The sequence below is a fragment of the Adiantum capillus-veneris genome, chromosome 6, assembly GCF_014529385.1.
Source record: "Adiantum capillus-veneris isolate H3 chromosome 6, ASM1452938v2, whole genome shotgun sequence".
In the NCBI taxonomy this organism is placed as follows: Eukaryota; Viridiplantae; Streptophyta; class Polypodiopsida; order Polypodiales; family Pteridaceae; genus Adiantum; species Adiantum capillus-veneris.
Window position 1 is genome coordinate 96422617 of NC_140936.1, and position 14195 is coordinate 96436811.

Genomic DNA, 14195 nt, shown 5'->3' on the forward strand with positions numbered 1-14195 from the left:
AAAAACCACTGTCTCTCTAACACTGTAAGCTGTGGGTAAACCTGTCCTGCACCTGTACTGTCTCTGACTGTCCTGTCACTGTCCTGTAAGCATAGACTGCGACAATGCCTCAACGGCAATAAAGCAAAGATGCAATCCCAACTGTCTAACTCACAGTCAATACATCCTAGCTGCCTATCTAAGGGTGCTCGAGGGATCGCTCCAAGAACTGTATCACCGAAAGGATCTCAACATTCGAGAATCCCCCAGCTCAATAAAACCTCACTCGACCCTCAACAAAGGCTGCAGTAAATCTGACAGTACATAGACTTCCCACAAAGTCATACATCCACAAATTTACCACTATATGCTGTAACCGCTGCGGCGGTTGTTTGCTGCGTGACTCACAGCCAGCAAACCCTCAACAGACATACATCATCTCTGACAATACATCCCATGTGGAAGTACCTGCAATGTCAGGATGAAATCTAGAATATCAAGCAGCAAACACAAGCTACCTGATGAACTAGTAGATGTCGCCTACAGTCTGTGTGTAGATGCGCCCGTGTCGTATGTGACACGCCTCCAAGAACTATGAGCCGTCCTTCGATGTGTAGACAGCCACAAATCAACACTCTGGGAGTGTCGATATCCCCAGCACATGCAGTCGTAGGCCGAAAACCCCAAATTTGCAGAGTCGGATCTGCACCCGCTGAGACCACGTAGTCGAAAATGGCCTGCGCAGAACTTTGTTGAAGCCGAACGGTGACCGAGATGACCTCAGAATGAAATTCTGAGCACACCAAACCCTACGGGCCACCCCACAAGATTTGGGGCCGTGTCTTTACGTGTCGAATTTCACTCCAATCTGAGCTGGTGACTCTAGCCTCCTGCAGTGCTGCCCCGAGCCTCGATCTGAGCTCTGATACCAGTTGAAGGAGTACGAGCAGAAGTGCGACGCGAGAGAGAGTGCGAGAAGAAGGGCACGACGATATGGTGAACTCTCTCTACTGTAATGTGTAGAGCATAGTGAGTTCTTATTAGGTTTTAACGAAAGAATATGTGTACATACCTGGCGGCCCGCCCACTTACCTGGGTGACCACATTGGGCTTTATACCCCAACATACATGGGTTGAGTCATGTGAAGAGGTCTCCCTCTATTTCTATATGCAAGCTTTGGCTGAGGTTTCAGAGCAAGAAGCGCTTCATTTGAGCGTCTATCCGCCATTGCACAAAGTCATTGCCAATTTGGTTGGGAATCAATCATGAGGATGACTAGTCTTACGTGGCTCGCTACACTTGATATCAATTTGGTCGTGAGCCAATCATTGCACAAAGTCATTGCCAACTTCGTCGTGAGCCAATCATGAGGCTTAATGTGGCTCGCTACGCTTGGCTCTAGCCTTGAATTTTGAAACTATTTGCAAGTTTTCTATCATTGCACAAACCATCGTCCTTCATTCGTGCTCCATGCCTTCACTTTCCTTGCAATCTAGACAACTACGTCTGACATTACGTCAAAGCGAGGCACTCAACTATACATCTACAAACAACTCTAATCGAGAGGACATGAGAATAAGACATTCAAGTACGATGCAAACGGAGAGCCTATGTAGAATGTGTGACAACCCTAGCCCCAGTTCACCACCCCTAGCCTTCTCCCTCACCACACTTGCTCCCCATTTTTCTCTTCTTGTGCCACATGGCTTTGCCTAAAACCATTTTTCCATAATAGAGTAGATAGATAGATAATTTTCGATGGGTAAGAGTGCTCCCCCATAAGCTAATTACTTTAAAGGGCCCATCAATTTTAGAGGGCCCTTCAAAGTAGTTAGCTTATTCCAGTGGCTTGTTCCATTTTTGTCAAAGCAAGAGCAATAAGAGGCTATGAGTGGCATGGAGCCTTGATCATGTCCCATTTGCTATGGGATCCACCTTGTGCAACATGAAATTAAGGCGTGTAGAATTTGGGGGGGGGGAGAGAGAGAGAGAGAGAGAGAGAGAGAGAGAGATGAGAGAGCAAGGGAGGCTTCAGTCCGCCCACTCTGTCCTTTTTCCGTGATTTGCACAAGGAGAGCCGAGAGAGATGTAATCTCTATCTCCTAGTGCGAGTATGCAAGTGGGTCTCTTTGCTAGAGTCTGCAACTCTCTCTCTCTCTCTCTCTTCCCCCCAAAACAGTAAGACCTCTCTGAATTATCTCCCCCACCTGTGCTTGCAATCAGGGGGCAACTGTTGAATTGTGGTTGCTTTATTACCCACCACAATTGGAAGCACGAGCATCCATCTGGCTCTGGTGACGACATCAACATTGACGCCTCCAGCAAGGAATTGCATTGCAGGATGCCCAAGTTGTAGTCTTGCCAGGCAAGCAGAAGTCGTGCGCGTTGGCTGTGCCCACAAACGTGTTGGCCATAGTGGTTGTTTGCAAATATCAGGCCCCTATCACACATGGCTGACGGTCATGACTGAGTTGGCAGCCTCTGGGCGGCAGTCCTTTCTCTTGCGTAGATCGGCAGTCCGGGATGCAAGTCACACACAAGCGGCATCATAGCCTGCACAACCAATCAGCAAAGCGATTCCAGCTTTGGGCGGGAGGAGGACGGTGTGGGGGGGTCGCCCATCATTCTTGAGCAGCGGTCATGAGTTGGCAAGCCAGCTCAACTTTGTCGAGTGCATCCACCGGATGCATGTGACTGCAGTTCGACCACGGCGCCCATATTGATTGGTCCAACTCAGTTTTCGCTATGTCCATCCGCCTATGTCTGACAGAGGCCTCAGACGCATTCGTCATCAAAGATTTGGAGTCGGGAGCTAATATTAGCTCTTTATTGTCATCATTGCAATACATAATAAGGGTGGGTTCAGACTAGGCGACGGAAGAAAAATGAAAAGGGGCGTCGATCCTCCATAGTGAAATTTAATTGGTTGGAGTTTGAAGCACTCTTCTGTCGGGTCCTCCATTTTTCTTCCGACCCCCCCCCCCTCCGGGTTAGAGTTGATGGCCTCTTTGAGTCCCCTTCACTTTTTCACTTTTCCTCCTCCACACTCTTCACACTAAGCGGCGGAAGATTCTGAAAGGCTTGTTTCTTCCGCCGGTTGAGTCTGAAACCAGCCTAAGACTCGATTCAAAACAGGTGGGCTGCGGATCAGAGTCGAGAAGAGGCTGGGGAGGGTTGTCGCAAGCGACCTTTTTTGTGTGGCGACCACTGCATTCGCTTCCCCGCCTCGCCAGGCCCTTTTCTTCTCTCCAGCTGCAGGGTGCTCCTCCTCTCGCAACTGCAAGAGATTTCGGCAGGGGCAGTAGCCATGCGCAGCGCTGCAAAGATGCAAGGTGCATGAGCCAGCTTCAACGGGGCCAACATTAGAAGGAATAGACATAAACAACAGGTCATCCTAATGCATAGGTTCCCAAGGCAGGTACAACCTTGGGTTCTATTGATGCCAAAACGACACCAACAAGCCACTAAGGAATTGCGCAGTGCATTGTAGGATGCCCAGCTTGTAGTCTTCCCATGCGAGCAAAAGCCGTGCGCATTGGAAGTACCCGCAGAGCTACTGGCCACAGGTGGTTTTTTTTGCATCGCAAATATCAAACGCGTTAGCCATCAAAGCTTTGGAATCGAGAGGCTAAAAGCTCTTTACCATCATCATTGTAATTTGTAGCTGAAACGACGTTACACGGCAAGATGGCCGAGATGCAGCTTTCCATAGTTGTGGCGCAGACGTTCTATTCAAGAAATGTGAGGTGATCTGTTGCGATGTGCCGACTTCGATGCATCATGCTGCTACAAGGGTACTGAGCTGCAATGGTAGAAGGTGGTGAGGTGCAATGCATCATGCTGCTACAATAAGTTGAATAGATCATTATAAGCCTTAGCATGAACAAGTGGAAATGAGAAGTGGCGAGTGTAGATTCGAGCACCAAGAGAGAGAAAGAGAGCGATGTCATATCGATGTGCATCGATGCATGCAATAGCTATTTGGCGTCAAGGTTTAGTGAAGCTCTCCAATCATGATCAGGTGCAGTAGCTTTCAACAAGGAACGATGAATAAGGAAGGCCACACAGTGAGTTGTGGATGTTAGCAGCAAGTCGTGAATAGGGAAGGCCATGCAGTGAGCTCTGAGCTAGAGTCATTGTAGCAGGTCAATTCACTCAACTAAGCAATTGATTTGAGGCAAAACTCTCTCTCTCTCTCTCTCTCTCTCTCTCTCTTTTGCATGTGCTCGTCTTTTGTTTTTTGAGTTTCCAGAAGGTCGAGAACCTGACCCTGTTGTGCCTGATAGCACGTTGTGCAACCACCGGCTCTTGAGAACCTCAGTCCACAGAGAGAGAGAGAGAGAGAGAGAGAGAGAGAGGGGCAACTACCATCAGAGTGGCGACCATTACAAAGAAATCCTTCAGTTTCCTCCAACTCGTAGCAATAGTTTATATGCACATTCACAACTCGATTCTGCTAGAAAGCTTAGGCCTTTAGTCTCGGAGAAGGGATTTTATGCCACGTGGCTCTCTGAATATGGACTTTCTTAATAGAGTAGTATAAAAATTACTCCTATTACTCTTACTATCCGTTGGCAGTCAAACCATACGGGAGCCCCTCCAGACGACCTCTTCATTTTGAGCCCCAAATTTTGATATTCATTATTTTTCGTAAAGCTTTTATAATTATATGAGACTCTGATTATATCCATATCACCTAGAGTCTATATGTGCTACATCCGAGTTATATAATTTATTAATGAGTCTGAGCCTTGTAAAGTCAGCCACTGATCAAGTGAGCTCTAAGTATAAAACTCATTTTTGTAAAGTGGGAAAGAGACACTTATCATTATCAAAGTTTTGAGTTTAGGAGTGTACGAATGAGAGCGGCTACTCTCATACGCCTTGTACTCCTCATATCTTGAGCTCTGGTCATCACTTCAATTTTGAAACTTGTAATGTGTTCCTTGCCTATTGCTCTTTCATTCAAGTATATTCATTGTCGATTCTGTTATGGTTTACAACTATGCATTAGTAGGCTAAATCTACTATTTTGAGTGTGATAATGACCGTTCTTTTACATTCTGACCATAGGAGTCTTCAAAGACCATAGGACAACCTTTCTGGTATGTTTTGTTTTGCAGTTTCTAGGACCTTGATCATAATGGATCGTGATTTTGGTACCTCATCGGATTGCAAGCAAACTTTGATAGGTTAGTGTCCCTAAGTGTATTAGACATCCTCCCGAAGTTTCCTAACATTTGGACTCCGTTCGAGTGCCAAAATGCGTTGATGACTGCGTGCAATGACATAGGACATAGGTAGGTTGCCAGATCCAAGAGTGATAGATTTGTTGGTGCTAGAGATATTGTCGTTCCATATGCTCACTTCTTAAGGTAGAGACTTTGTGTACCATCCAGTATTGTTAGTGCTAGATAGCTATGCTACAGACACCCGCTAACATTGGCACCGTTTTTGGGGATATCGTTCCTTGGGTGGTGAGTGACCTAGTCATAGCTTTTTACTTATAGACTTTTGATTTTGATTTCCAATTCATTTACACTTTAGTAGTCAGGCAGCTAGACATAGGGTTTAGTGTTTGGTAGAGGCTAGATGTCGAGGACTTGATAGGTCTACTCTTAAATGTTGTGAGTGAGATACGAAATCTTTTCACGAGATATGGCCTTTCGATTGAAATCGTGAGTGATCGAGGAACTCATTTCCTCAATGACATAATTGATTACCTGTTATATGAATTTATGGTGCTTCATTCTAAATCAACTCCATACCACCCTCAAGCAAACGGGCAAGCCGAGAGCACAAATTTTTTTTTATGCACATTGCTCACAAAAATTGTTAATGAATCTAGAACAGATTGGGATCAAAACCTACATTCAGATTTATGGGCATATCGGGTAGCATACAAGACGCCATAGAATACAACACCTTTCAATTTAGTGTTTGTGATAAATGCCATACTGCATGTAAAGTTCTTGATTCCTACAATACATGTAGTGCAAGACTTAGGATGAACGGGGCATGAGTTGTGTGATAGACTGGACCAACTAATATAGTTTGACGAAATACGACTCAAATCAGTTGTAACTATGTATGCACAAAAAAGATAAATGAAACAATTTCATGATCAACATGTAATAAACAAGGAATTTCAAAAGGGGGGCTACGTTTTAGTCTACACCCTTAAGCAATACTCCAAGAAACTCAAAAAGCGGGGTAATGGCCCATTTGTGATCAATGACATATCACCAAGTGGTGTCATCCAACTTGCGACATTGGACGGAGAGGTTAAGGCTAACTTGATAAATGGATATAGATTCAAGAAGTATCATCAACCTCTCACTACGAAAATGTTACAGAAGATACATTTAGCTAAGGAATGGCAACAGAAGTTTCAAGCAAATAAAGATCAAGCACAGGATGAAGCTCGTTCGTGGATTTTAAAGCGCAAGAAACAACATCAACCATCATCTCCTATTACAAAAGTTTAGGTAGAAGAAAGTTGGCTAGGAGGAATGGATGTTCGGATCACAGTCCAGCTAGCCGACGACACAACAAAGAGAGAACTTGTGGATACTAGAGTGCGTATCAATGCTATGTAGTATTCAACCTACCTGAAACTATCGGAGTGAAACAACTCAGATTGAGCTAAAAGAGGCTATCAAGGAAACCATGGTTAGTTTGGGACAAGCCAATGTCTCAATTAACATAGATGGAAACCATTTCCCATATCGGTTCCACATCATAGTAGATACAGGTCTCAATGAGAAAATCGTTTTGGGAGTTTCATGGATGCGAACTTACCAAGCTATTCCAAATTGGCAACACAATATGTTGAATTACTATCTCAGGGATACGCCTTATGTTATACCCTTTGCACAAACAGATCACATATGGGATGAACAACGACATTCACGTGACTCCGACACAAGAGATGAGATGTCCGCATTTTGACAACAATTACCTGCAAGTACTCGTGGAAAAAGGGTTACAAAAGTTTGGATTTGAAAGTCACTCATGACATCAAAGCTGCAAAAGATATGGATACCCATAACAATGGTTGCTAATCAATCTTTTTCCTCATCATAGTCCACCTTCCCAATTGACAGAACCTCACATCCTAAACAACGGCGATGGCACAAAAACTTCAAACTTCAACTGGCTTACCAAACTACAAATGGATTCTCAAAGCTAACTTGGACAAGCCAAAGGAGCCAACAACAACAAAATGGGAATGGAGACAGAAACCATCGAATGGCCAAACCTTGTCATAGTATCCCAAAACAAGCTTAAAATAGATCCCTAAAGTTCAACCAAATCAGTTATTGGAAACACAAAGGACATCCACCAAACCAAGCATTCAGGCGCGAGCAATACATTTTCAACAACTTCTGTTTGGCAAATGCAACATGGATAAAACCTCGTCAACAAAAACCACTAAACAATTGGTTCAATACTCATATCTTGCACAACACTGCGTTACCCCATGCATCACTTCTATGAGCATGATAGGGCCATAATACATGGCCTTACATAGATGTATTATTTTTGCCATGTACATCGCACAAACCTTCAACGGGAGTGACTTGTAATGGGAGGAGGGAGTAACAATGGCTACAGTAGTTGGAGCAGTATATTGCAAGATATTAGGCTACAAGATGTTGAGAGATTACATGTACAATGAATAAAGTGTGTCTTGTTGCTTAAATTTTTTCTTTTTTGTATGCTTTTAGTAGAATTTTACTCCTATCAGGCATATAACTCATCTATATTGACAAATTTTGACAAGTGAGAATGCCTAGAGTGACCGTATGTACATACGAGTGTTAGGAATAATTTTGGCAAAATTTTCGACCGCTCAATAATAATTTTCAGTAATTTTCTTTCCTTTTCAACTTAAAATTGATAATCAAAGCCAAAAAATTTGGAATCAAGTTTTGAAAGAAAACGTTGAACCTACAAAGCAAAAGCTTCAGGCATGTCAAATATCGAAGGATTCGGCAAAAAGTGGACAACTTACAACGGACTAGAATTGCAAAATCAAGGGCAATTAATGACCAGATGTCCAAATGACAAAACGTTTGATCCGTAGGTGGTATGTCATGAGAAATGTGGCCAAGTAAGGTAAGTATGCAAATTGCACTCGAGGTAAGTCGAACACATATAGAAAAAAAAGGGCAAATTAGACCTCAATATAGTCATCTACCTTCAAAGAGAAATAGAGAGAGAGCTTGTTGACTTAAAAGCTCCCTGCCAGACTTTTGCATGCTACAACCACCCCACACATTTAGACCACACTAGATTTCACAAGTATGCTCCTTATCAGTGCATAAACAGTCATCTATGGTCAAATGTGCACACAATAATCAGAAAAATTGAATCAATCAAATCAAAAGCAAGAAATACCAAAATGGGCAAGAGACTTTTGGGAGGAAAATGAGGTCCAAATTCAAGAATGTTTTCACCAAAAGACTACATTTACTAAGCCAAATAAAGCTGAGCTTTCTTAGTTACCAAAAGGGGTGGAACATGGATCGCAATCCTCGACCCCCTATCTCAGTTTGCAAGAAAAAGTTGATGCAAAACACTGCTTCTAATATGGACATTAAAATCATGGACAATCAATGGCAATTGGGCTTTCAGCCTCCAAATGTTCATTTTCACCTATGGTTGGAAAAAACTGACTTAATTTTAGTAAAAACTGCACCAATAGCTTGGAGGAGATGCCTAACAACTACCCTATAAGTCTTGTACAAAATGGTGTCAGAACATGGATCGCGATTTATGACCTCCTCAAGCAGATTGATCAAGAAATGAGTACAGATTTTGTGCAATGATCTTTAGTTGGGAATGTCAAATTTTTAGTGTTTTCTCATTTCAAGATCTTGAAATGTCAAGATTAGCAAAGTCAGAGTGTCAAGTGTAGAAATTGTTTTCAGCAAAGTTATGGCATCAAAGAAGCTTGGGAACTTGTTGTAACTCAAGTAATGTTGAAAAGTGCCTGGGAACTGATTTAAACTTGCTAGAGGGCCTGGAGGGTCCAAACAGACTCCAAATGGGATGGAACTTAGCAGACAAATGGGATTGGGGTTCTTCTTCAACTGCAAATCATCAAAAGAGACAAATGTCAAATAGATTGACCACAATCAAAGATCAGACTTACCCATGGCAAAGTCAAATCAAGCTGGTCCATGACTTGGGAAACTGGGTGAACTAGAGAAAAACGTGTCCAAACTAGAAAATAACTTCACTAGTATGCTAGGATATGCTATAGGAATAGGTACCCCAAGTTTCACCTCAAATGGATACAGAACATGAATCGCGATCCATGACCCCCTGCAAGCTTTCCACTCTTAAACTCTAGATGTCATGGAAGACCTAATCTCAAAATTTCAAGTTGTTCGGACTTCAAAAGCCCTATCAAAAATGCAAAAAATCATCAAGGCTGAGAAAATATTCAAAAAATGGCATGGATATTACCAATGATCCAAATTACAAAAGAAGTGAACCATAGATTCCCCTAAGAATACTCTACCAAATGGTATCATTTGAAGCTCAAACTTTGTCCCAACATGGATTGCGATCCATGACCCCCTTGGTTAGATTTGACATGCAGCCACCTGACCTAGTTTCTGTAGTAGTCCTATTTGCACTGGTGAAGTTGGGTCAAGATTGAACTTGTTTTGATCAATTTATGCTCATTTTTCATTTTATGGTCTAGTTTGTGTTTATTGAGTTATCTCGAAAACTTTTTCGCCAAATTATGGATCTAATTACTTGAATTTTTGATCATAGAATGCCTTGCAAACGGCCAAGGAAGCAATGGGAAGCTACCCCCTACCGGTGGTAGTCATCCACTAGGAGTACGTACATGTTGAGCTTGACATCTCAACACTCCCCCTCAAGCTCAACGCCATCTCTCATATACCAAGCATCACTCAAAATTACCGTAGCTTCTCCATCCCAAGGGCCTTTGTGAAGATATCTATAACTTTCTCATCCGCTGCCACGTACTCAAGGTGGATGTCGCCTACCAAGACCCTCTCTTTGATGAAGTGGTATTGCACCTCAATGTGCTTTGTCTCAGCATAAAAAGTTAGGTTTTGTGCCAACCGTATTCTACTGAGGTTTTTGTAATAGATGACAACCGGCCCTTGTGTGTGTACTCCAAAGTCATGAAGTAGCAATCCCAGCCATGCTAACTCATATGCCGCCACTGCAACACTCATGTACTATGCCTCTGTACTCAAAAGATCAACTATAGGTTTCTTCTTGCCGTTCCATGTGATATTAGCACTCCCAAGTGAAAACATAAAGCCACTGGTAGACCTGCAATTGTATGTACTACCAGCCCAATCCGGATATGTGTAGCCATAGACCTGCAACTCTCTATCAGCCCTATAAAAGAGTGCATAATCCAAAGTAGCACTCACATAGCGCAAAGTGCACCTTACCGCATCCAAGTGTGGTTTCCTGGGAGACTACATAAACTGACTCACCAATCCAACTGACTATCTCAAGTCTGGACCTGAGATAGTCAAGTAGATCAAGCTGCCCACAATCTTCCTCTACATGGTAGGATTCTCAAGCACTTAACTTACATCAGTATGGGCATCTTTTATATTCCCAATCATAATGTCCTACACACTCATAGAAAGCCAGTACATGAGCTTCTGAGTTCCCTAGTTCCAATCTTTAAACGTCTTTATTTGCACAACACTTGCACCTTCCTCTAGTAGTGATGGTGTTGTCTCATGCTCTCCATCAATGTAGTCCCAATAACCTTTTTGCATAAGGAAATTGGTCATTATAAACTTCCAATAATGGAACTTGTTCTTAACCAGTCTTTTAATGAAAATCTGGTTAAGCCCATCATTGTTGGATGACATGTTTCCGACCCTTCACAAAGTCTCTGAGCAACCTGTTAAAAATAATTAGTTACTACTATGTAACCACAATCTACGTACTTGTACATGTTTCATTGTGCTAAACAGTGTCTGTGCACACTGTAGCCAAATAAAATCTTTTTGTACCACTATTATGAAAACCTCCAAAATCTCGAACCTTAGCATTTATGCATGCAAACGCACTCTCGCTCCAAAATGAGAGTCAAAATGCACCCAAAATGGAAATCCGACTGCACAATCATAGTCCAAAGGATTTCATAAAACTGTGAGATGCACAATCTCTAAAAAGAATCACCTTAATTAAAGATCGTTGACAATGTCTCTTGAAAATACCAAGACGCTTCCTAGGCTAATCCTGCTTGCTACTCCAAGCTTCTCAAATGCAACCAAGCTTGATACTATGTCACAAGATAGAGAACGAGAGAGCTTGAGCAATTGCAAGCACACACACATACAAAGATGAAGGCAAAATACTATACTTAATTCTTCTTCACTATGCAAGATAAGAATTCTATAAAACATAAGGGAAATTACAACTTAAAAGGGGAACTAGTACAACGGTCTAATGTAACCGCTAGTGAGTGAGGTGAGTAGATAAGTCTTCCACCACTACGATAGGCAGACCAACTCAATGTGGTACAACTGTAGTATCACTCACAAAGGTATGCATATCCACTAAGGCGTGCAAGTGATGATGACTATCGGTGGTAGTTATCCAGGATTCGTACATGTTGAGCTTGACATCTCAACAGACACAAGAGAAGACTCGTCCTGCTCTTTGATGCTAACTCAAGGGGGTATAACATTCCATTTTTACTAAGCAAAGCCCTTAAACCCAAGAAATACTTCTTTATTAGATTGATCTTCATTTCAAAGTCATTAGAATAAATTGAACTTAAACTTTCTAGGGCCAATTGGTAGGAGTTCTCTATTTCACCCTTGGCTCATGGTCATCGATGCCTTTTTCTTGGGCATGGCCAATCACTTTCACCAATGCATTCCCCTAAGATGATGGCGATTAACAACTACTCGTATCGCACGTTCCCAAGTTTGATCCCGACTCTGTAAATTGGAATCCCCTTCTTCATTCTTAACTTAGCTTCAATATACAACATAAAATTTTGGATCAACTTTTTGGCCAACAATATAATCCTCCAAAATCCACCCACCCACCCATTGAACCATTCAATAAATGCATCTTTCCAAGGTAGTGCTATGATACTAGAAAAACATGATTCCAAGCAAGTCAACCCGAGAATACATTTCAAGCATTTGAAAGCTGCATGCAAACTACTGCATACCCTTGTAAGTCAGCATTTATGAAAATTTTCCCACCTTTTTTCGTTTAAGAATATTTAATTCCTTTGTCATTTAGTATTATTAAAGCTATCTGTTATCTTCTAGGCAATCACATATACTTCTCTAGGCATATCACTATTCTCATCCTAAGACTCAATTATCTTGTCTCCTCTACCATGTGTTGAGGGGTAACCTTTACAGAATTATCCAATCACAATTTTTCTTTATCTTGTTTGGGAAAGGCTTTTAAGAAAATTAATCTACTCTATGTTCCTTTTAGATAAATAATCTGAGAAGTTGAGCAACTATCCGGAAGATGAGGACAATTGTAGGATATTCCATTTATGTACCTAGCCTTGCTAAGGTTCCTTTTCACCAGACAACTAGAAGAGTTCCTTAACTATGTCATATCTTTCTCCATTATCCAATCCCTTTTTGGATCCATGTTCCTTCCTCCTTTCTTGTCAGCATCATGCCTACCTATACTAGGCCGATTTCTAAACGTATCCATGGGTCCTCCCACTTGTTTGGGACCCATTCCCATCCAATCCCAATTCCAAGGCATTGAATGAATCCGATTTCAAAATAGACCAACGATTATCAAACCTAGCTAGAAAGGAACATCCCAAGTTGCATCTCACAGGTAAACACCTGCATCGACCTTTTTTCAAACATTTAAGACAAATTTTACACTTAAAACTTCTACGTTATGTTGGAGCTATCCACATAAAATCTTCTCAATAAAGTTTTATTTCTAGTTGAAATCTAAGTTAGGTTCATTGAGTCATAGTCCCTTAGTTCCCATTTCTTTTTAATGTCTATTCAAACAAGACCTTAAGAAAACAACAAGTCTCTTAGTAGTTAAGGTTTTTGTCTCAACGTAAGTTTCAAAGTTAATTCCGTCTTTTAACGTAAGTCTCAAGGTTAACCTCGTCTTTGATCGTATCCCTGTTTTTCTTTCTTGTATCATTTTTCATCCATGGGACATATCCATGGAAGCCGTGGGAGTTTTATGTTCAAGCAACACGGTCATTTTTTCCATAAATCTATCCCCTTACTCCACCCTAAATCCCCAAAAGAAAGCAAACTTGAGAGATAAGACAAGAATGAATAAATTATTGATAGTGTGTTTGCATAGTGCGACATCTTCTACTCTACCTTAAGTTTTTTGCTTGGTTTTGAATATTTAAACTCTTTGTGAGAAGGTGATAATGCATTCTTTCCTACTTAAGGTTGAGTGTCATAAATGTAATGGGTCTAGTGTGTAACTTTACTAGCATATGTGGTGGTTATGGTCTATGCTATTACAATTGGCATATATCAAGGTATGAGTGCAATAATATTGTCTACCATAATTAGAATTTGTGAGATGCAGTCTTTCTAAGAATGTGTGATAAGTCTCGTGAAAATTCAAAAGGGAAATGACATAACCAATCTACCACACGTGGGTCATAGAAAGATTAAACCATTTTCCTATGCTTTTAGCGCACGCGCGCACACACACACACACACACACTCCCACACACACATACACCTGAGAAGAAGAGGATTTTAACGTCAAAGCAAACTATCCCAAGAGACATGAAAGATCTATCCAACGAGGATAGTTGAACTCAAGACCTAATATTCAAGAGGGAAATGGCATAACCAATCTACCACACTTGGATGATAGAAAGGTTATACTCTTTTTCTCTTTTTATTAGCACACACACTCTCACACACACAGACACACCCGACAAGAAGACATCATTGGAAACCATCCTATGAGAACTTAAAGATTTATCTCATGAGGAGAGTTGAACTCAAGACCTGTTATTCAAAAGGGAAATGGCATAACCAATCTACCACACTTGGGTGAAAGACACATTATACCATTTTCCTTTTTTTATTTAGCGCACGCATGTGCATGCGTGCGTGCGTTCACGTACGCGTGCATGCACACACACACACACACACACACACACACACACACACACACGAGAAGAAGAGGATTTTACCATCATAGGAAACTA